At 44.4% G+C, this 21,643-nt stretch overlaps 1 long non-coding RNA gene across 2 annotated transcripts in view; it reads left to right on the forward strand.

Annotated features, from left to right (window-relative positions):
* Window positions 1-19,454, forward strand: part of LOC129643291 (uncharacterized) — a 50,531-nt gene extending 31,077 nt beyond the window's left edge. For both annotated transcript variants that reach the window (XR_008710221.1, XR_008710222.1), the window contains 4 exons: window positions 10,867-10,937; window positions 11,702-11,795; window positions 12,765-12,877; window positions 19,195-19,454. This is a non-coding gene — a long non-coding RNA (uncharacterized LOC129643291). The remainder of the gene's footprint in view (window positions 1-10,866; window positions 10,938-11,701; window positions 11,796-12,764; window positions 12,878-19,194) is intronic.
* Window positions 19,455-21,643: the final 2,189 nt, after the last annotated feature.

Consider the following 21,643-nt stretch of genomic DNA (forward strand, 5'->3'; position numbering starts at 1 on the left):
TGCTGCCTGGGCCAATTCGTTGTGTACTGTGCAGTTCTGGGGTACTCCTTGTTCCAGACCAGGAGCTCACTAAAGATATACCTGCATACACTCTACATCCATCCTCCATCCACCTTCCCATAAGCCTCCCACCACCCTCCCACAATCCACCCACCACCCTGCATTCCACCCTCCCATTCGTCTTCCCACTATGTTCCCACCCTCCTCCCACAATCCTCCCACTACCCTCCCACCCATCCTCCTATCCACCTTCCCATCACCCTCCCACAATCCTCCAACTAGCTTCCCATCACTCACTCACCACCCGCTCACCACCCGCCCACCACCCTCCCATGACCCTGCAACCACCCGACCACCACCCTCCCAGCACCCGCCAACCACCCTCCAACCACACGACCATCACCTGCCCACCACCCTCCCACAACCTGCCCACCGCCCTCCCAACACCCGCCCATCACCCTCCCACCACCCTCCCAGCACCCGCCCAGCACCCGCCCACCAACAGCCCACCACCCGCTCACCACCCTCCCAGGACCCGCCCACCACCCTCCCACCACATGCCCACCACCAAATCCACCAACTGCATACCACCCTCCCACCACCGGCCCAACACCCTCACAACACCCACCCATCACCCTCCCACCACCCACCCACCACCCTCCCACCACCCTCCTACAACCCACCCACCATCCGCCCACCACCTTCCAGCACCCGCCCACCACCTTCCAGCACCTGCCCACCACCCGCCCACCACCCTTCCAGCACCCGCCCTCCACCCGACCACCACCCTCCCACCAGCCTCCCACCCTCCTCCCACTGCCCTCCCACCGCCCTCCCACCACCCTCCTACTGCCTTCCAATCCACCCTCCCATTCATCTTCCCACCCCTGTGGAGTAGGATGGAGTAGGATGAACCTGTTTTTTGTACATAAGAAGGGAGAATCTGGGTTCTTGGGCTTCCTATCAAGTTTCAACTAGGGAGTCAGGCCTCATCTAGTGTTGAGGTGTGGAACTCTTCATTTCTTTCCAGTTGTCAAAGGGCTGTCAGACCTCTGGTCGAATTCAGGTGGGGAGTTTGGGCTTTTTCAAGAGGATAGGCAGGGGAGACAGGCCTCCCATCCTTTTGTGAGGGGATACTCGGTGTTCCATTAGAGCCGGTGCAGGGGAATCAGGACTTATCTGGAGCGGAGGGGGAACTCAGCGTCCTTTTGGCTTGCAGGAGGATCCGCGGGGTTCCACTCGAGATTCAAGTGGTGAGGCCTTGAACAACAGGCCTCCTCTTGTGGTGTGAGGGGAAGTTGCGATTCCTCTTGAGTTGAAGCAGGGAATGGGCCCTCATCTCCAGATGAGGTGGGTTACACGGGGTTCTAGTCGAGTTGTGGCAGGAAACTCGGTTTTCATCTTGAGTTGTGACGGGGATCTCTGGGCCCCCTTGAGTTGCCTAAAGGGAGTCAAGTTTCTCTCGAGTTTTGAGAGGGAACCTGGGATTGCTTTCGAGGTGCTTCAGGAGAAAAGGGCCTCATCTTGCCTTGATGGGGGCATCTTGTGGTTTGCCTCGAGCTGCGGCTGGAGGCTTGAGATTCCTCTTCAGGTACCACGGGGCCCTCAGGGAGCCTCTCGTGTTGCCTCAGGGAAGTCAAGTATCCATTCGAGTTGTGAGGGCGAGTGTGGGAGTGCTCTGGAGTCATGGCAGGGGAATCAGGCCTCAATTCGCATGGAAGGGGGAATCTCAAGGTGTTCCTTGAGTTGCGGCAGGAAGTGTGGGTTTCCTCCAGTTGCCACAGGGACCTGAGGGAGCCCCTCATGTTGTCTCTGGGAAGTCAGGAATCCTTTCGAGTTGTGAGGGGCCTCTCGAGATTCCTCTCGAGTTGGTGTGGGCGACTAGGGCCTCATCTCAAGTTGAGGCGGGAAACTCAGTGTTCTTCATCAGTTCTGACAGGGATCCTGGGGTCCCTATAGAGATTCCCCTGGGGAGTCAGACATCGTCTCGTGTTGGGGCATGGAACTCCGCTTCCCTCTGCAGGTGGCAAAGGGGTGTCAGGCCTCCTGTTGATCAGGGGTTATTTCTAGAGGCGCCACGGTGCTCTCAGTCCTCCTTTCATGTCTTGAGTTGATACCCGGGGTGAAATTCCAGTTGTTGAAGGGGAATGAGGCCTTATCTCGAGTGGACGGGGACATCGGTGTCTTTTCAAATGGTGGCACGATTCTTGGAGTTCGTCTCGAATTTCAAGGTGAGTCCAGCCTCCTCCTGAGGTGTGACAGGAACATAGGGATTCCTTTGCAAATGAAGCAGGGGATTGGACCCTCATCTCGAGATGAGGAGGGGAAACTGGGGCTCTTCTTGAGTTGTGGTGGGAAACTCGATGTTCCTCTCGAGCTGAGCCGGGTATGTCGGGGAACTTCTTGAGTTGCCTAAAGGGTGTCAAGTACCCTTTTGAAGCTCAAGAGGGAAGGCGAGATTTCTCTTGAGACCCTGCAGTGGAAAGGGGCCTCGTCTCTCATTGAGGGGAGAATCTCCTGGGGTTTCTCGAGTTGTGGAAGGAAACTTGGGTTTCCTCTAGAGTTGTTACGGTGACCTCAGGGACCCACTCATGTAGCCTCAGGAAAGTCAAGTCTCCTTTCGAGTTGCGTGGGGCCTCTTGGGATTCCTCTCCAGTCGGTGCAGGTGCATACAGCATCATTTCGATTTGAGGCCTGAACCTCAGGGTTCCTCTTCAGTTCTGACATAGATCTCAGGGTTCCTATGGAGTTTAAACAGGGGATTCAAGCCTCGTCCCACATGGAAATCCACTTCCCTCTAGAGGTTTCAAAGAGGTGTTAGGCTTCCTGTCGAGTGGACATAGGGGTCTGGGCTTTTTCTCGAGGTGTCACCCGGCTGTCACACCTCCGTTCGTGTTTTGAGTGGATCCTCGGGGTTCCAGTCGAGTCAGTGCAGGGGAATCACGCTTATCTGAAGTGGATGGGGAAATCGGGGTCTTTTCGAATTGAGGCACAACTCCCTGGGATGTGCTCGAGTTTCAAGGTGAGACCGGCCTCCTCTTGAGGGGTGACAGCAATGTCCGGATTCCTTTCCCAACGAAGCAGGGTAATCGACCCTCATCTCGAGTTGAGGAGGGGGAAAACGGGGCTGTTCTTGAGTTGTGGAGTGAAACTCGGTGTTCCTCTTGAGTGGGGATGGGTATCTTGGGGACCTTCCTGAGTTGCACCAAGGGTGTCAAGTACCCTTTTGCGTTTCAAGAGGGAACGTGGGGTTTTTCTCGAGATACTGCTTTGGAAAAGGGCCTCATCTTGCATTGAGGGGAGAATCTTGTGGTTTTTCTCGAGTTGTGGCGGGAAGCTTGGGGTTCATCATGAGTTGCTACGGGGACCTCAGGGACCCGCTCGTGTTGCCTCAGAAAAGTCAGGTCTCTTCAAGTTGCAAGGGGAACTTCGGCATTCCTCTCGAGTCACTGCCATGAATAGGGCAGTGTCTAGAGTTCTGTCGGGAAACTCAGTGTTCCTCTCCAGCGGTGACTGGGGTCTCGGGCTTCCTATCAAGTCTCGGACTTCCTAGGGAGTCAGGCCTCGTCTGGTGTTGAGGAATTGAACTCTGTAATCCCCTCGTGTTGTCAAAGGGGTGTCAGGCTTCCATTCGAGTTCAGGTAGGGAATTTGGGCTTTCTCAAGACAATAGGCAGGGCAGACAGGCCTCCCATCCTGTTGTGAGGGGATACTCGGTGTTCCATTGGAGCCAGTGCAGGGGAATCAGGACTTATCTGGAGCTGAAGGGGAACTCGGCTTCCTTTTTCCTTGCAGCAGGATCTGCGGGGTTCCTCTCGAGATTCAATTGGTGACACAGGCCTCCTTTTGTGGTTCGAGGGGAGGTTGGGATTCCTCTTGAGTTGAAGCAGGGAATGGGACCTCATCTCCAGATGAGGTGGGACACACTGTGCTCTTCTTGAGTTGTGGCGGTAAACAGCTTTCATCTCGAATTTTTATGGGAATCTCTGGGCCTCCTTGAGTTGCATGAATGGAGTCAAGCCTCCTCTCAGGTTTTGAGTGGGAACTCGGGATTGCATTCGAGGCGTTGCAAGAGAAAAGGGCCTCATCTCGCGCTGATTTGGGAATCTTGTGGTTTGTCTCAAGTTGCGGCGGGAGGCTTGGGATTCCTCTGCAGGTACCACCGGGAGATCAGGGAGCCTCTCGTGTTGCCTCAGGGAAGTCAAATCTCTATTCGAGTTGCGAGGGCGAGTGCGGGAGTGGCCTGGTTTCATGGCAGGGGAATCAGGCCTCAATTCGCATGGAAGAGGGACTCTCAAGGTGTTTCTCGAGTTGTGGCAGGAAGTGCGGTTTCCCCTGAGTTGCCACGGGGACCTGAGGGAGCCTCTCATGTTGTCTCTGGGAATTTAGGAATCCTTTCATGTTGTGAGAGGCCTATCGGGATTGCTCTCGAGTTGGTGCGGGCAACTAGGGCCTCATCTCGAGTTGAGGTGAGAAACTCAAGGTTCCTCTCCAGCTCTGACAGGGATCTTGTTGTCCCTATGGAGATTCCACTGGGGAGTCAGACATCGTCTCATGTTGGGGCATAGAACTCCACTTCCCTCTCAAGGTATAAAAGGTGTGTCAGGGCTCCTGTCGAGTTGAGGTATGGAACAGGGACTATTTCTAGAGGTGCCACGGGGCTCTCAGACCTCCCTTCGTGTCGTGAGTGGATCCTCGGGGTGACATTCGAGTCGTTGCAGGCGAATGAGGCCTTATTTCAAGTGGACGGGGACATCAGGGTCTTTTCAAATGGCACGTCCCATGGAGTTCCTCTCGAGTGTCAAGGTGAGACCGGCCTCCGCCTGATGTGCAACGGCAAAGTTGGGATTCCTTTGCAGACGATGCAGGTGATTGGACCCTCATCTCGAGATGAGGAGGTGAACCCGGGTCTCTTCTTGAGTTGTGGCGGGAAACTCAGGGTTCCTCTGGAGTGGAGACGGTTATGTCGGGGAACTTCTTGAGTTGCCTAAAGGGTGTCAAGTACCCCTTCGAGGCTCAGGAGGGGAGGTGGGATATCTCTCGAAACGCTGCAGTGGAAAGGGTCCTCATCCCGTATTGAGGGGAGAATCTCCTGGGCTTTCTCCAGTTCGGTTAGGAAACTTGGGGTTCCTCTCGAGTTGCGATGGGGACCTCAAACCCGCGTGTGTTGCCTCAGGAAAGGCAAGTTTCCATTCGAGTTGCGAGGGGCCTCTCGAGATTCCTCTCCAGTTGGTGCAAGGGCAAATGGCCTCATCTCAAGTTGAGGCTGGAACCTCAATGTTCCTCTCCAGTTCTGACATGGATCTCTGGGTTCCTATGGAGTTTCAATAGGGGAATCAGGCCTCGTCTCGTGTGGAGATATGGAACTCCACTTCCCTCTCGAGGTGGAAAAGGGTTGTCAGGCTTCCTGTTGAGTTGGCATAGGGATCTGGGGCTTTTTCTCGAGGTGCCAGGGGCTGTCACACCTCCCTTCGTGTTTTGAGTCGATACATGTGGTTCCAGTCGAGTCAGTGCAGGGGAATCAGGCTCATCTGGAATCGATGGGGAAATCGGGGTCTTTTCGAATTTAGGCATGACTCCCTGGGGATGCGCTCGAGTTTCAAGGTGAGACCAGCCTCCTCTTGAGGAGCGAGGGCAACATCAGGATTCCTTTACCTACGAAGCAAAGGAATCGCCACTCATCTGGAGTTGAGGAGGGGAAAACGGGTCTCTTCTTGAGTTGTGGTGGGAAAGTCTGCATTCCTCTCGAGTGGGGATGTGTATCTTGGAAAGGTTCTTGGATTTCATAAAGGGTGTCAAGTTCCCTTTCGAGTTCCAAGAAAGAACGTGGGATTTTTTGGAAAACGCTCTAACGTCAAAGGGCCTCATCTCACGTGGAGGGGAGAATTTCATGGTTTTTGTGGTGTTGTGGTTGGAAGCTTAGGGTTCCTCTCGAGTTGCATGGGGACCTGGGGGTACCCTCTCGTGTTTCCTCAGGGAAGTCAGATCTGCTTTTAAGTTGCGAGGGGCACCTCGGGATTCCTCTTGTGTCGCTGCAGGCATGAATAAGGCCTCATCTCGAGTTTGGCGGGAACATCAGTGTTCCTCTCCATTTCTGACATTGATCTCGAGGTTTCTGGGGAGTTTGAACAGGGGAGGCAGGCCTTGTCTTATGTTGAGGCATGGGACTCGGCTTGCCTCTTGAGTTGTGGATGAGTTGTCAGGCCTCTTGTTGAGTTGGATTTGGAACCTGAGTCTTTTTCTGGAGAATACAAGTGGGGTGTCAGTGGCCCTTTGTGTTCTGACTTTATATTGGGGTTCCATTTGAATCGGTGAGGGGCATCAGGCCTTATCTCGAGTGGATGGGGAAATAGGTGTCTTGGGGGTTGTGGCACGACCCACGAGGGTTCCACTCGAGTTTCACTGTGAGACCAGCCTCCTCTTGAGGGGTGACGGGAACGTCGGAATTCCTTTCCAGAGAAAGCAGGGGAATCGACCCTCATCTCGAGATGAGGAGGGGCAAAGGGTCTCAGATTGAAGTGTTCCAGGCAACTCGGTGTTCCTCTCGAGTGGGGACGGGTATGTTGGGGAACTTCCTGAGTTGCATCAAGTGTGTCAAGTACCCTTCACGTTTCAAGAGGGAATGTGGGATTTGTCTCAAGATACTGCTCTGGAACAGGGCCTCATCTCACGTTGAGTGGAGAATCTCGTGGTTTTTCACGAGTTGCAGCAGGAAGCTTGGTGTTCCTCTCGAGTTGCTATGGGGACCTCAGGGACCTGCTGGTATTGCCTCAGAAAAGTCAGGTATCTTTTTGAGTTGCGAGTGGCACGTTGGGATTCCTCTCGAGTTGGTGCAGGGGACGACGGCATCATGTCGAGTTGAGGCAGGAAACTCAGGGTTCCTCTCCAGCTCTGACAGGGATCTCAGGGCTCCTATGGATATTCCACTGGAGAGTCAGACATCGTCTCGTGTTGGCGCATGGAACTCCGCTTGCCTCTCAAGGTGGAAAGGGGTGTCAGGCCTCCTGTCGAGTTGAGGTAGCGATCTGGTGCTATTTCCTGAGGGACCATGGGGCTCTCAGTCCTCCTTTCGTGTTATGAGTTGCTGCTTAGGGTGACATTTGAGTCTTTGCAGGGGAATGAGGCCTCATCTCGAGTGGATGGGGACATCAGTGTCTTTTCGAAAAGTGGCCTGACTCCTGGAGTTCCTTTCGAATTTCAAGGTGAGACCGGCCTCCTCCTGTTGTGTGACAGGAACGTCAGCATTCCTTTGCAGACGAAGCAGGGGAATGGACCCTCATCGCGAGATGAGAATGGGAAACGGTGCTCTTATTGAGTTGTGGCGGGAAACTCGGTGTTCCTCTCGAGTGGAGAAGGGTATGTTGGGGAACTTCTTGAGTTGCATAAAGGGTGTCAAGTCCCCTTTCAAGGCTCAAGAGGGAAGGTCGTATTTCTCTGGAGATGCTGCAGCGGAAAGGGGCCTCATCTCGCGTAGAGGGGAGAATCTCCTTGGGGTTCTCTAGTTGTGGCAGGAAACTTGGTTTTCCTCTAGAGTTGTGATGGGGACCTCAGGGACTCGCTCGTGTTACCTCAGGAAAGTCAAGTTTCCATTCGAGTTGCGAGGGGCTTCTTGGGATTCCTCTCCATTCAGTGCAAGGGCATATGGCCTCATCTCGAGTTGAGGCTGGAACCTCAGTGTTCCTCTCCAGTTCTGACATGGATCTCTGGGTTCCTAGGGAGTTTCAATAGGGGACTCAGGCCTCGTCTCGTGTGGAGACATGGAACCCCACTTCCCTCTAGAGGTGGAAAAGGGTTGTCAGGCTTCCTGTCGAGTTGGCATAGGGATCTGGGGCTTTTTCTCGAGGTGCCAGGGGCTGTCACAGCTCCCTTTGTGTTTTGAGTTGATACATGCCGTTCCAGTCGAGTCAGTGCAGGGGAATCAGGCTTATCTGGAGTGGATGGGGAAATGGGGGTCTTTTGGAATTGATGCACAACTCCCGGGGATACGCTGGAGTTTCAAGGTGAGACGGCCTGCTCTTGAGGGGCGATGGCAACATCGGGATTCCTTTACCAATAAAACAGAGGAATCGCCACTCATCTAGAGTTGAGGAGGGGAAAACGGGTCTCTTCTTGAGTTGTGACGGGATACTCAGCGTTCCTCTCGAGTGGGGGCAGGTATCTCGGGAAGCTTCTGGGGTTTCCTAAAGGGTGTCAAGTTCCCTTTCGAGTTCCAAGAGGGAACTTGGGGTTTCTTGGGAAACACTGCAGCGTAAAAGGGCCTCATCTCACATGGAGGGGAGAATTTTGTCGTTTTCGTGGAGTTGTGGTGGGAATATTAGGGTTCATCTCGAGTTGCATGGGGACCTGGGGGACCTGCTCGTGTTTCCTCAAGGAAGTCAGATCTGCTTTCGAGTTGTGAGGGGCACCTTGGGATTCCTCTCCCTTCACTGCAGGGATGAATAGGGCCTCATCTCGATTTGTGGCAGGAACCTCAGGGTTCCTCTCCATTTCCGACATCTATCTCAAGGTTTCTGTGGAGTTTGGACAGGGGATGCAGACCTCGTCTTGTGTTGAGGCATTGAACTCGGCTTGCCTCTTGAGTTGTGAATGAGGTGTCAGGCCTCCTGTCGAGTTGGATTTGGAACCTGAGTCTTTTTCTGGAGGATGCAAGCGGGGTGTCAGTGGCCCTTCGTGTTCTGACTTTATACTCGGGGTTCCATTTGAATTGGTGCAGGGACATCAGGCCTTATCTCGAGTGGATGGGGAAATAGGTGTCTTGGGGGTTATGGCATGACCCACGAGGGCTCCACTCGAGTTTCACTGTGAGACCTGCCTCCTCTTGAGGGGTGACGGGAACATCGGGATTCCTTTCCAGAGAAAGCAGGGGAATCGACCCTCATCTCGAGATGAGGAGGGGCAAAGGGTTTCAGATTGAGGTCTGCCAGGAAACTCGGTGTTCCACTCGAGTGGGGATGGGTATGTTGGGGAACTTCCTGAGTTGCATCAAGGGTGTCAAGTACCCTTTCGTGTTTCCAGAGGGAACGTGGCATTTCTCTAGAGACACTGCTCTGGAAAAGGGCCTCATCTCGCGTTGAGTGGAGAATCTCGTGGTTTTTCTCGAGTTGCGGCAGGAAGCTTGGGGTTACTCTCCAGTTGCGACGGGGACCTCTGGGACCTGCTCGTGTTGCCTTAGAGAAATCAGGTCTCTTTTTGAGTTGCCAGGGGCACATCGGGATTCCTCTTGAGTCGCTGCCAGTGAATAGGGCCGTGTCTAGAGTTCACTCGGGAAACTCAGTGTTCCTCTCCGGCGGTGACAGGGATCTTGGGCTTCCCATCAGTTTTCAACTAGGGAGTCAGGCCTTGTCTGGTTGAGGCATGGAACTCTGTATCCCTCTCAAGTTGTCAAAGGGGTGTCAGGCCTCCGGTCGAGTTTAGGCGTTGAATTTGGGCTTTTTCAAGAGGATCATCACGGGAGACAGGCCTCCCATCCTTTTGTGAGGGGATACTCAGTGTTCCATTGGAGCCGGTGCAGGGGAATCAGGACTTATCTGGAGTGGAGGGGGAACTCGGCATCCTTTTTCCTTGCAGCAGGATCCTCGGGTTTCCACTCGAGATTTAATCGGTGACACAGGCCTCCTCTTGTGGTGCAAAGGGAAGTTGGGATTCCTCTTGAGTTGAAGCAGGGAATGGGCCCTCATCTTCAGATTAGGTGGGAAACATGGGTCTCTTCTCGACTTGTGGTGGGAAACTCGTCTTTCATCTTGAGTTGTGACGTGGATCTCTGGGACCCCTTGAGTTGCATGAAGGGAGTCAAGCCTCCTTTCAAGTTTTGAGAGGGAACTCGGGATTGCTCTCATGGCACTGAAGGAGAAAGGGGCCTCATCTTGCGTTGATGGGGGAATCTCGTGGTTTGTCTCTAGTTGCAGCGGGAGGCTTGTGATTCCTCTCCAGGTACTACGGGGAACTCAGAGAGCCTCTCGTGTTGTATCAGCAAAGTCAAGTCTCCATTCGAGTTGTGAGAGCGAGTGTAGGAGTGCTCTGGAGTTATGGCAGGGGGATCAGGCCTCACTTTAGATCACTTCCTCTTCTAAATAATTTATGTATGTGGTTAATCAGTTGTGTCCAATTCTTTGTGACCTCATGAACAGTAGCACACCAGGCTCCTCTGTCCATGGGATTCTCCAGGCAAGAATACTGGAGCGGGTTTCCTTCTGGCAATACTGGAGCCATTTCCTTGTCTAAAGTACATTATGTAAAGTCCGCTATATAATCTTCCAAACATCCCACTGAGGTTGATGCTTCCATTGTCTCCATTTTATGGATGGGGAAACTGAAATACAGAAAGGTTAAGTGATTTGCTCCAGGACACACAGCTAAGAACTGATGGAACTTTGACACAGGCCCACACATTCTGGCTCCTGTGTAGCTACTGCCCCTCACACTAGTCTCTGAAGCATCCCGTTGTCACCAACAGCAGTGTTAGCTCTCGTAACCATTGGAAGATCTGTGGTCATTTACATATGTGGATAAAGTGATGGCCAATGTGGAGCCTGGATAAAAAAAAAAAAATTGTTTACCATAAGGTAGTTTTCTGTCTTTCCCCATTTGAATAGTTTATAAATTTGTGTGTTTATTTGAGAAAATCTGATTTAAAGCATGGATGCTGTTGTGTTTGAGTGCTAGTGGAGAAGTCAGTAACCTGCAGAGGGCAGACAGGAAATATTTTCACTTTGTGGACTGTAAGGTGTCTGTTGCAACAACTCATCTCTGCTGTATGGCAGGAAAGCAGCTGTTAACAATATGCAGACAAAAGAGACAAAAACCAATGATGGTGGATTTACTATGTTATTAGTAGTTAAAACAGTTGTTTTTTTCTTTTTTTTTTTAGTTGCAAGAAGCACAGGATCAACTTACAGAGGCTGTGAGATGTGCTGAGAAAACACAGTATCACGTCCAAAAGTACGATTTAAAGCAGCATAGAAAATAAATATAAAGCAGATAAACAGTATAATATGAGAATAGATCAATAGTGATAATAAGCACATTATCGTGAAGCTGTGTAACATTTCAGCTTTGAGCTGTTTTGAGATGCATAATTTTCCCCCATTATTTCCATATTTTGCACATTATCCACAAGTGAAAATTGAAAGTTTTAATTGCTCAGTCATGTCTGACTCTTCGCAACCCCATGGACTCTAGCCATCCAGGCTCCTTTGTCCATGGAGTGCTCCAGGCAAGAAACCTGGAGTGGGTTGCCATTCCCTTCTCCAGGGGATCTTCCTGACTCAGGGATCGAACCTGTGTCTCCTGCATTGTCAGAAGATTCTTTACCATCTGAGCCACCAGGGAAGGTTATTAGTCACAAATAGAAAAACAGTACAGTGATCAAATCATCTACTTTTCAAAATTCTAAGAACCTATGTAGTTGAACCTGCAGATGTTTGTTCAAAAACAGTGTGATATTTTAAAAATCTTTGTCTGAAGGAATGCCGTGACAGTCCAAGGGTTAAAACTATGACTTCCAAGGCAGAAGGTGTGGATTTGATCCCTGGTTGGGGAGCTGGGGCCCCACGTGCCCCACAGCCAAAAAACAAAAACATAAAACAGAAGCAATATTGCAGTCAATTCAATAAAGACTTTAAAATGGTCTATGTCCAAAAAAAAATCTTAAAAAAAAAAAACAAACATGTGTTAGAATAATTATTTTAAAATCTGTATTTTAGGCTTGAAATTGAAAATGTCAAGTTACAAACTACAGTCAAAAAGCAAGTGGGCAAAATTGAACAGCTTCAGAAAAACCTGTTAAGTACAAGATCGGTAAGTGAACCTCTTAATTTCTGTCATACTGAGAAAGGATTTTAATTTTTTTACTAGTAATATATAAGAATATTTTGGACAATATGAAAAGTCTCATTGATTAGCTTATTGTATTTTTATTGATACTGCTTGCTACTAGTACTCTGATTCCTCTATAGAAGAAATCAACTGAATTCATAAAATTAATGATTTTTGTAGTAAGATTTTAATTTAAAAAGTTGTGACAGTCCAAACGCAATATTTTATATAGACCACATTTTGTTTATTCATTCATCTGTCAATGAAATTCCACCTTCTGACTATTGTTAATAATGCTGCTTTGAACATTGGTACACAAACATCTATTTGAGTCCAGAAATTTGAGTAATGATTTGATTGATAATTTTGAATTTCTTTTGTAATACAGACCTTTCTGTGAGATTTCTGAGAATGAATCATTTTAAATATTGTAGTTTGTTCTCTTCATTAAGAATGAACACTATGTCTGTATTGAACCATTTTTATGAACGAGTGTATTTTTCATTTATTGGATTTTTTTTAAGAGATGGGGGTTGCATGGGAATTTTTCAAAGATTATTTTAGTAAGGTGGGACTTAACAAAAACTGGAATATCTTGAACCATTAATGAAAATGATTTTAGAGCATCTCTAGAAAGTAAAATGTAAATATAGGCAGTGTTTAAAAAAACTTTCATTAACATTTAGTATTTTATGTGTAAAAGTCTCTATTTTTAACAAATAAATGTTGGCAATTTAAATTCCAGAAAAATGATGAAATGAAAAATCATTTTAAGTTGTTTTAGGAAAAGTCATCAATTTTGAAATCTGTTATTGGCATCAATCAGGTTTAAAAACTGTGTTTACTATAAAGTCATATTAACTTGTGAACTCATGAGAAATAATATTTTTAAGAAAAAATAAGTCTCTCTAGGTGTTTAAAAATAATTTTCTTAAATTGTTTTTTTCTAAGTCTGAGGATGAAAAGGAATAATTAAAGAAATACATTGAATTAAAACAATCTCTGGAAAATAGCTTGGACCAAGAAAAGAAGAAAAACAGTGAGTTAGAAAAAGAGATTACTGGGTAAGATTTTAATATTTCTGATAATATCAACTATTAATAAAAGTATAATTTTATTTTATTTAAAACCTTAGACACAAATTCATTTTTAAAATGTATTTTCATAATTAAACACATTATCCTATTTCAAAGTTTACTGTGGAAAGTCAGCACAATCTGAAATGTTTTTGAGTGCAGCAGTGTTATACTTATCTCTAATGATTTCTAAAACAGTAACAACCGTGCCTCTGCATATAGTAATGCCACTCTCTTCCTCATCATCTATGCTGAATTTTTACTTCTGCAAAGTATCTTTGTTCTTTTTGGTAATCCTGCCTTCTTTTAATTGTGTTCCTTCCCTTCATCATTCAAGTAATTTATTATCTAAAAACCTACCTGTGTTACTGTTGAACAACATTAAAAAGTATCTTGATTCAACTTATATTTTCTTTTTGCCCCCAAATTTTAGTTATAAAATGTACATACAAAAATCTACGTGTAACTTAAAGAATAATAAAATTAGTGACCATGTTTTGATCAGTAAGATAAAAAACTGCTTCTTTTTTTTTTTTTTTTGCCGAGTGCAGTTAACCCTCATCATCTACAGATTCAGCCAACCCAAGATCAAAAGTATTCAGGGAAAAAAATTTGAGAAAGTTCCAAAAAGCAAAACTTGTATTGGTCTCAAGCTGGCAACTATTTCCATAGTGTTTACACTGTATTTATAACTATTTACAAAGCGTTTACATTGTATTAGATAATGTAAGTGATCTAAGGATGACTGAAAGTATAGGGAAGATGTGCTTAGGGAAACTTGGGCATTCGTGGATTTTGTATCCACGGAGTGTTGGGGGATTTTTGAACCAGTCCTCTGTGGATGCCAAGGGATGATTATACAAAGGGTTCTTCTCTGATTCTCATTAATATTTTTTCTCTTTTAATTTTCTCTACATTGCTTTGCATTTTGTTAACAATGTGCTGGGCAAGATTTCTACATCTCTTAAAACAGTCTTGAAGAGACTGGTACCCTCTCTCTCTCTTCTGATTTCCTTTCTTCTAAAACTCTCAGCCTGGGTTATTTCCCGCTTAACTCAGGCTCAAAAGATTTTTTTTTTTTTTCAATTTTGAGTCAGAATCTTGTTGGTTTTTTGTATCTACTTCCTTTTCTTTTTGTACAGGCTGTGGTCAGTAGGAGCAAATGTGTCTTGTGTCTTTTAAAAAAACATTCATATATAATATCTCTTCATCTTTAGCTTGAATACTGATCTCTGGTTTATAATTAATATTCAATAATAAATTAATATTTCACACTAGCATGCTAAAAGTTGACATTAACTTATTTATAAGAACTCATATATTACATATATCACACACAGTATATTTAAATGTGATAAAATTTTTCTTCATATTTATCTAAGATTAGAATTTAGTTATTATGCTTTCAAGGAATACTAAATTTGAACAATGAGAAAGGATTATAATTTATAGATTTGCTTGTTTTATCTAATAGAACATATATTTTTAATTATTAAATATCTGCTCTTAAAGAACTTACTCATTCTATACATTTCTACAGAATTAAGAAACTCTTAAAAATGACAAGAAGGAAGTTAAATGAATATGAAAATGGAGAGCTTAGTTTCCATGGAGATTTAAAAACCAGTCAAACTGAAATGGATATTCAACTTAATATGCTAAAACACAAGATAATTTTTACAGTTTTAGAACCGCAAAATCACTTAATTTGGGGAAATATAAATATTGGACACCAGTAAAAAAGACAGCTTTTCCCTATATCATTTTGAGATAAAAAGGGCACACTCTTGATTCTCTCTGTCTTGAACCCTGGCTGGTGATCTGAAGCTGAGCAGCACAGCATTAATGACCCCAAAGCAGCTGTTGTTTTTGGTGACAGGTTTGTTAAAATCTAATGAACATACTATGCAGTTCATTCATTTAAACTGTACACTTCAGTAACTTTATTGTGTTTAAAGAGTTATACAGGCATTACCATGTTAGAACATTTTCATCACCCTCCAAAGAAATCACTGTGCCAGTTTTCCTTTCATGATCTTCCCAGCCTGAGGGAACCATGACTCAACTCCCTGACTGTGTAGATGTCCCTTTTCTGGACATTTTGTGTCAGTGGAATCACACAATATGGGATCCTTTGTGACTGCCTTCTTTCATTTAGCATAATATTTTCAAGGTACATCTAACATGTATCAGTATTTCCTTGCTTTTATTGTTCAATAATATTCTATTGTATGGACGTACTACATTTTATTTGTCCATTCATCATCTGATGGACCTTTGGGGTTGTTTCTACTTTTTGGCCAATGTCAGTAATGTTGCTGTGAACATTTATGTCTAAGTTTTGGTGTGAGCATATTTTTTCATTTCTTTTGGGAAAACAGTTTTGAGTAGAATTGCTGTATTACACAACAACTCTGTTTAACCTTTTGAGGACCTGCCACGCTGTTTTCCAGCATGGCTGCATCATTTTATATTTTTACCCAAAGTATGTAAAACGTTCCCATTTCTATATTTTACTGTCAACACTAGTCATTACCTGTATCTGTGAGTATAGCCATCCTAGCAAGTATGAAGTGGCATCTCGTGGTGTTTTATTTCTCTCTTTGAGGAGAGGACAATGAAGATTGAATTCTAGATTAGTAACTACTCAAAACTACCCATCTCTTTTAGAATTTTAGTAAATTGAGATGAGGTCAAGAGTCTGATTTTGGTAATTAAACTATTTCTAGTTATTTCTTATAGTTCAAATCATATGTCTCATTGATTACTAGTCTTCATTGCTTTCAAACTTGAGCAGCAATTCTAAGGAGTCACACCTGCATATGTGTAACAAATTGTAATTGAGGGGAACCCTGAAAAAACTTTTTCCTGAATAGTTCTTAAGTCTTCCTTCTAGTTATATGCTTCTTCTCATCAACACTGTCATTAAAAATCTCACCTTTTATTACATTCCAGATTATAGAAGACCAGTTTCTACCTGCATTTAAGTTATGTTTCTTTATTTTCTCTTTTTCAAAAATCCATTTTTCTGTTTTTTTTCCTAATCAGCTTTAAGTTTAGTGGCTTCAATAAACAACATTGGTTTTGTTAAAAATCTACCCTTAGGAAAAGGTGGCCAGGATGGCTGGCTTCTCGTCCCCTCAGCTTCAGGTGGGGCAGCTCAAGGGCTGGGGGCTGGAATCCGGTGAAGGTGTGTTCATTCCCATGTCTGATAGTTGGCATCTGTGGTTGGCTGGACTTTGGTGAAGGCAGACAAGTGAAACACCTACCCTGAACACCTAGGCTTTCTTTTCAGCCTGGGCTTACTCACAACATGGAGCCTGGTTCCCAGGTTGAGAGCCAGGCAGAAGCTCTGCTTCCTTGTCTAACCTCGCTTTGCAGTTAACACAGCATCACTTTCATCATCTTCTGTTCAATAGGAACAAGTCACTTATACTTGGCCTATATTCTACCATTTTTTACAGAATAAAGTTTTTAAAACTAATGGGTACATTTAAAAACTAGCACAGTTACTCACTGGCCACAAGTTTTTATATTCCTTCCAATGAAAAATACCCTTTTCCCTACCTGTTCCCTCACAAGTCTCAGTTGTTAGCAGTGTCAGGCCCAGGGTCAAGCAGAGGTCTTGCCGTCTTCATCAGGTACAGGTGGCACATGCAGATGAGGTTTCTGGGTGTGATTTTTAGAGTGTGACCCTGTGAGCACAACCTTCTCAGTACTAAGACTTGAGAACTAAAGGGACAAGTTATCTGCCACCCACACCCCCACCATTCTGCTGAATGACTGGAGTCTCCCATTCAGAAATGGGAAACGGGAGGCACCATAGTCCATAGCAGCTCTGAGGTCCAGTTTGGTGCTGCAGCCCTTTGAAAGAAGACTTGGTCCTGCCCATAGGAGTGCTTCTCCTTTGCTATACCCTCTGGGCTCTGTGTGCTGTCCTTTTCATAAGAAATGACCTCTGTCTGTAGCTGAGTCGTGTTTCTTAAGCCAGCTTCCTCTTTATTGAACTTTTAAGAAAATCCCAAAGGTCTATTCTCATTTGTATGTCTTGGTCTCTGTTAGGCCAAGCACTGTTTTTTTTTTGTTTTTTTTTGTTTTTTTTTTTTTTTTTCTGGAAGGTTCTCTTTAAAGCTTTCAGTGTCCTGTGAATTGGATTGGGGTTCATGTCATTGGAGAGGCTACACTCACAAATCTTTTTTGAGAGAAGCTCTGCACCTTGGGCTTCTTGTGAAGCTTTGTAGGATGATGCCTTTAAAATTCTTATGCCCTTAAGATCTTTAAAGGAATGTGAGGCACCACCTTAAGTCTTTCCAGGGTCTTAATGAAGGGTTTTACAGTCTACAGGCTTCACCTTTAGACCATGTTTTCCTGGCAGCACCCTAGGTTTGATCTTAGCCCAGAAGTTGTTTCTCTCTTTTAGCATCATGTGACCACTGGACTGCAAGAAGATCCAACTGGTCCATTCTGAAGGAGATCAGCCCTGGGATTTCTTTGGAAGGAATGATGCTGAAGCTGAAACTCCAGTACTTTGGCCACCTCATGCGAAGAGTTGACTCATTGGAAAAGACTCTGATGCTGGAGGGATTGGGGGCAGGAGGAGAAGGGGATGACAGAGGATGAGATGGCTGGATGGCATCACTGACTTGATGGACATGAGTCTGAGTGAACTCCGGGAGTTGGTGATGGACAGGGAGGCCTGGTGTGCTGACACAACTGAGCGACTGATCTGATCTGATCTGATCTGACCACTGGACATGTGGAGATGCTGTAAAGGAGATAACAGATATTGAACCCAAATATAATTGAGCCTGGTTCCTTTATATTTAATATCCCCCCTTTTTTTTTGATAGCTTATCCCTCTCATTGATGTTACTTTCAGCTGGTTCATAGCAAGAGTCTCCTTTCCCCTGTGTTTCAGTGTTGTTTTCTTCTCTTGCCTAGAAGCTGTCACCAGCAGCCTCTTTAAGGGCCATCAGGATTCAGTTTACAATGTCATGAAGTCCTTTGGGTGTTCATTTCTTTCTCTGCATCCATTCAGATCTCACCTACCTCCAGGTTGAAAGGCATTCTCACATCTTTTAGTTCCTTTTTAATGGCATTTTTAATATCAGTATCTGTGCCAGGTATTTATTGCCAGCAAATTGTATAATAAAGCACGTCAAAGCCTAGTGGCTCAAAACAGAATTTACTTTGTTCAAAAATTTGTGTTGGGGTAAGGCTCAGTGAGTGAGGCCAGCACGTTTCTTTTCCAGTTGGCATCAGCTGGGATATCGTGAAGGTGGGGACCAGAGTCATCTGAAGATTAGTTCATGTACATGTCTGGCAGTTGCAGCCTGCTTCTGGATGGGACATTAGTTGGGGGCGGTCAGTGGGGGCAATGACAAGGTGCTCAGTATGTGGTCTGGGCTTCTTCGCAGGATAGTGACTGATGCTAAGGGTGGGCTTTCCCATAGAGCAAAAGTCAGTTTCCCCAGACTCTGTCTAGTAGAAATCAGTTACTGAGGCCAGAACATATTTAAGGGGAAGGAATTTCAGGGAAAAGTGTCAAAAAATTTGTAAACAGTTTCAATACCACCACCTCCACTTACCTCGACTTACCGAGTAATCATTCTGTCCAAAGGAAAGTTATTTGCAACTCGGTGTCACTGAAATTCCTGCAAATTTTGCTTGTTCTTTTGTTTGGTATGTTCTGTTCTGTGAAAAGTAACAAATGGTTACAGAAATGAGGCACTTTTTGCTGTTGTTCAGAAAAATGTATGGATCATCTCACTAAGTTATTAGGAGATGGGATTTCTTTAACCTTTTGAGTTATTTTTCTTTAGAATGCAGTTCAAATTAGCAAAAACTATTCATAGTTCAGAAAAAGACTTATGGGATTAGAATCCATATTTATAAGATTTATTAATGAGAGTCTTATTTTCACAATCTTCTTTTGGGAAGCATTTATTAACTCAGCCCTAGATAATTCAATACAGTATTCCTCAAACTTCTTTAAAACATGGGGCATTAAAATGGGGGGAAGGAGTAAGAGACATTCTACTAAGAGGTGACTTGTAGTCATTTTATGGAGAAAAAATAGGAAAGAGTGTAAAATCAAGTGCAAATGTTGTGTGACAAAGATGATGACAGTGAAGAATATATTTTATGACTCTTGGTGATTTGAACTTCTTTCTTGATTCTCTGAGTAATCCCTGGTCCTACATTCTACAATACAGATACCATCATGCCTATTTGATCCTGGGTTTGAGTTAGGCTGTGCTCAGTCCACTTGCCTCATTACCAAACAGTATTGTTCTTTCTTGCAGATTGATGATCTTACAGCAGAGCTGGAAACTGCATCTTCAAAATGTCTGCATCTGGATGCAAAAAATCAAGTTCTTTGAGAGGAGTTATTATCTATGTGAGGAATGCAAAAGAAATGGGAAAAACTAGAGAAGAACAAAAAGAAGTTGGAGCAAGAAGTAGTGCACCTCAGAAGTCATATAGAAATGAATATGATAGAACACAGTCAGGTAGAGCAGTATAAACGGGAGATTGAAGAAAGGGCAAGACAGGATCTCATAGAGAAATTAAAGGAAGTCAACCTATTTTTCCAGGTTAATTTGTTCATCTGTCATGTGCTTTAATTCACCTCATTGTAAATTATGTTTTGGATCTATACAGCTTATGTGTTACCTCTACTTCCCTTAGAGCAATTGGTTTGGTAGTTTTTTGGAAGGAAGGGGACACTTGTTTCTCCCTTTAAATATTCCATTTCCATCACAGTTATCACCAAATTGACCTATCAGAATGATTCTTACTAGAGAATCCTTTCATTTATAAGACCAATTGGTATAAAACAAGACTACTAGGAGGAAAAGAAAATATTGTGGTTTAGAACTGGTACCATCCTCTCGAATTATTTTTAAGTTGTCTTGTTCAATTTTTAAAATGTTAAGTTGATCCTCTTGTTCTTTGAATTATCAGATTATATAAGCACCACTATAACAATAATTCCACTTTAATTTAATAATTCACATTTAATTCACTTCACATTGATGATAATTATTTTATTTTATTTTTTTTAAATTTTATTTTATTTAATTTTACAATATTATATTGGTTTTGCCATATATCAAAATGAATCTGCCACAGGTATACATGTGTTCCCCATCCTGAACCCTCCTCCCTCCTTCCTCCCCATACCATCCCTCTGGGTCGTCCCAGTGCACCAGCCCCAAGCATCCAGTATCGTGCATCAAACCTGGACTGGCAACTCGTTTCATATACGATATTATACATATTTCAATGCCATTCTCCCAAATCATCCCACCCTCTCCCTCTCCCACAGAGTCCAAAAGACTGTTCTGTACATCAGTATCTCTTTTGCTGTCTCATATACAGGGTTATTGTTTCCATCTTTCTAAATTGCACATATATATGCATTAGTATACTGTATTGGTGTTTTTCTTTCTGGCTTACTTCACTCTGTATAATAGGCTCCAGTTTCATCCACCTCATTAGAACTGATTCAAATGTATTCTTTTTAATGGCTGAGTAATACTCCATTGTGTATATGTACCACAGCTTGCTTATCCATTCATCTGGTGATGGACATCGAGGTTGCTTCCATGTCCTGGCTATTATAAACAGTGCTGTGATGAACATTGGGGTACACGTGTCTCTTTCAATTCTGGTCTCCTCAGTGTGTATGCCCAGCAGTGGGATTGCTGGATCATAAGTCAGTTCTATTTCCAATTTTTTAAGGAATCTCCACACTGTTCTCCATAGTGGCTGTACTAGTTTGCATTCCCACCAACAGTGTAAGAGGGTTCCCTTTTCTTGACATCCTCTCCAGCATTTATTGCTTGTAGACTTTTGAATCGCAGCCATTCTGACTGGCGTGAAATGGTACCTCATAGTGGTTTTGATTTGCAGTTCTCTTATCATGGGTGATGTTGAGCATCTTTTCATGTGTTTGTTAGCCATCTGTATGTCTTCTTTGGAGAAATGTCTATTTAGTTCTTTGGCCCATTTTTTGATTGGGTCATTTATTTTTCTGGAATTGAGCTGTAGGAGTTGCTTGTATATTTTTGAGATTAGTTGTTTGTCAGTTGCTTCATTTGCTATTATTTTCTCCCATTCTGAAGGCTGTCTTTTCACCTTGCTTATTATTTTAAACTTCTGCTCTTTTTTTTTTAACCTTTAAAATTGCTTTCTGAATCACTGACTCAAAGGTAAAGGGAGAAAATATCATTTTCCAGGTTAATGATTATTTTTAAAATATTATCTTTTTAAATTTGCCTTTGATACAAGCAGCTCTCGGGAGAACTTAGAGCAGTTACAAGAGAAGAATAATGTTTCCATAAGAAGTCAGATGGAACTCAAAATTAAAGACTTGGAATCTGAACTCTCCAAGGTGAAAAATTTGCAAGAAGTTTCTCATAAAGCAGAGTTGGAAAAATATAAGCAACTCTACCTAGTAGAACTAGAAGTTAGAAAGTCATTGGAAGGTAAACTAGATAAGTAAGTCAAAACACAGGATCACAGAAAGTAAATTTAGTTTATTTATTTGTCTCTAAAGCCTACTTTTTATAGAGTGCAGTTAATGAGATTAGTAGGAAGTGAAAGCTAACTAGATGGTCACTGCTAGAGGGCGGCCTAAGACAAACTATTAATACTGTGTCCTTTTAAGTTTTACCACACAGAGTCAGAAATGACTGAAGTGACTTAGCAGCAGCAGCACACTGCATAAAGACATGCTTGTGAAATTGG

The sequence above is a fragment of the Bubalus kerabau genome, chromosome 2 (assembly GCF_029407905.1).
Source record: "Bubalus kerabau isolate K-KA32 ecotype Philippines breed swamp buffalo chromosome 2, PCC_UOA_SB_1v2, whole genome shotgun sequence".
NCBI lineage: Eukaryota > Metazoa > Chordata > Mammalia > Artiodactyla > Bovidae > Bubalus > Bubalus kerabau.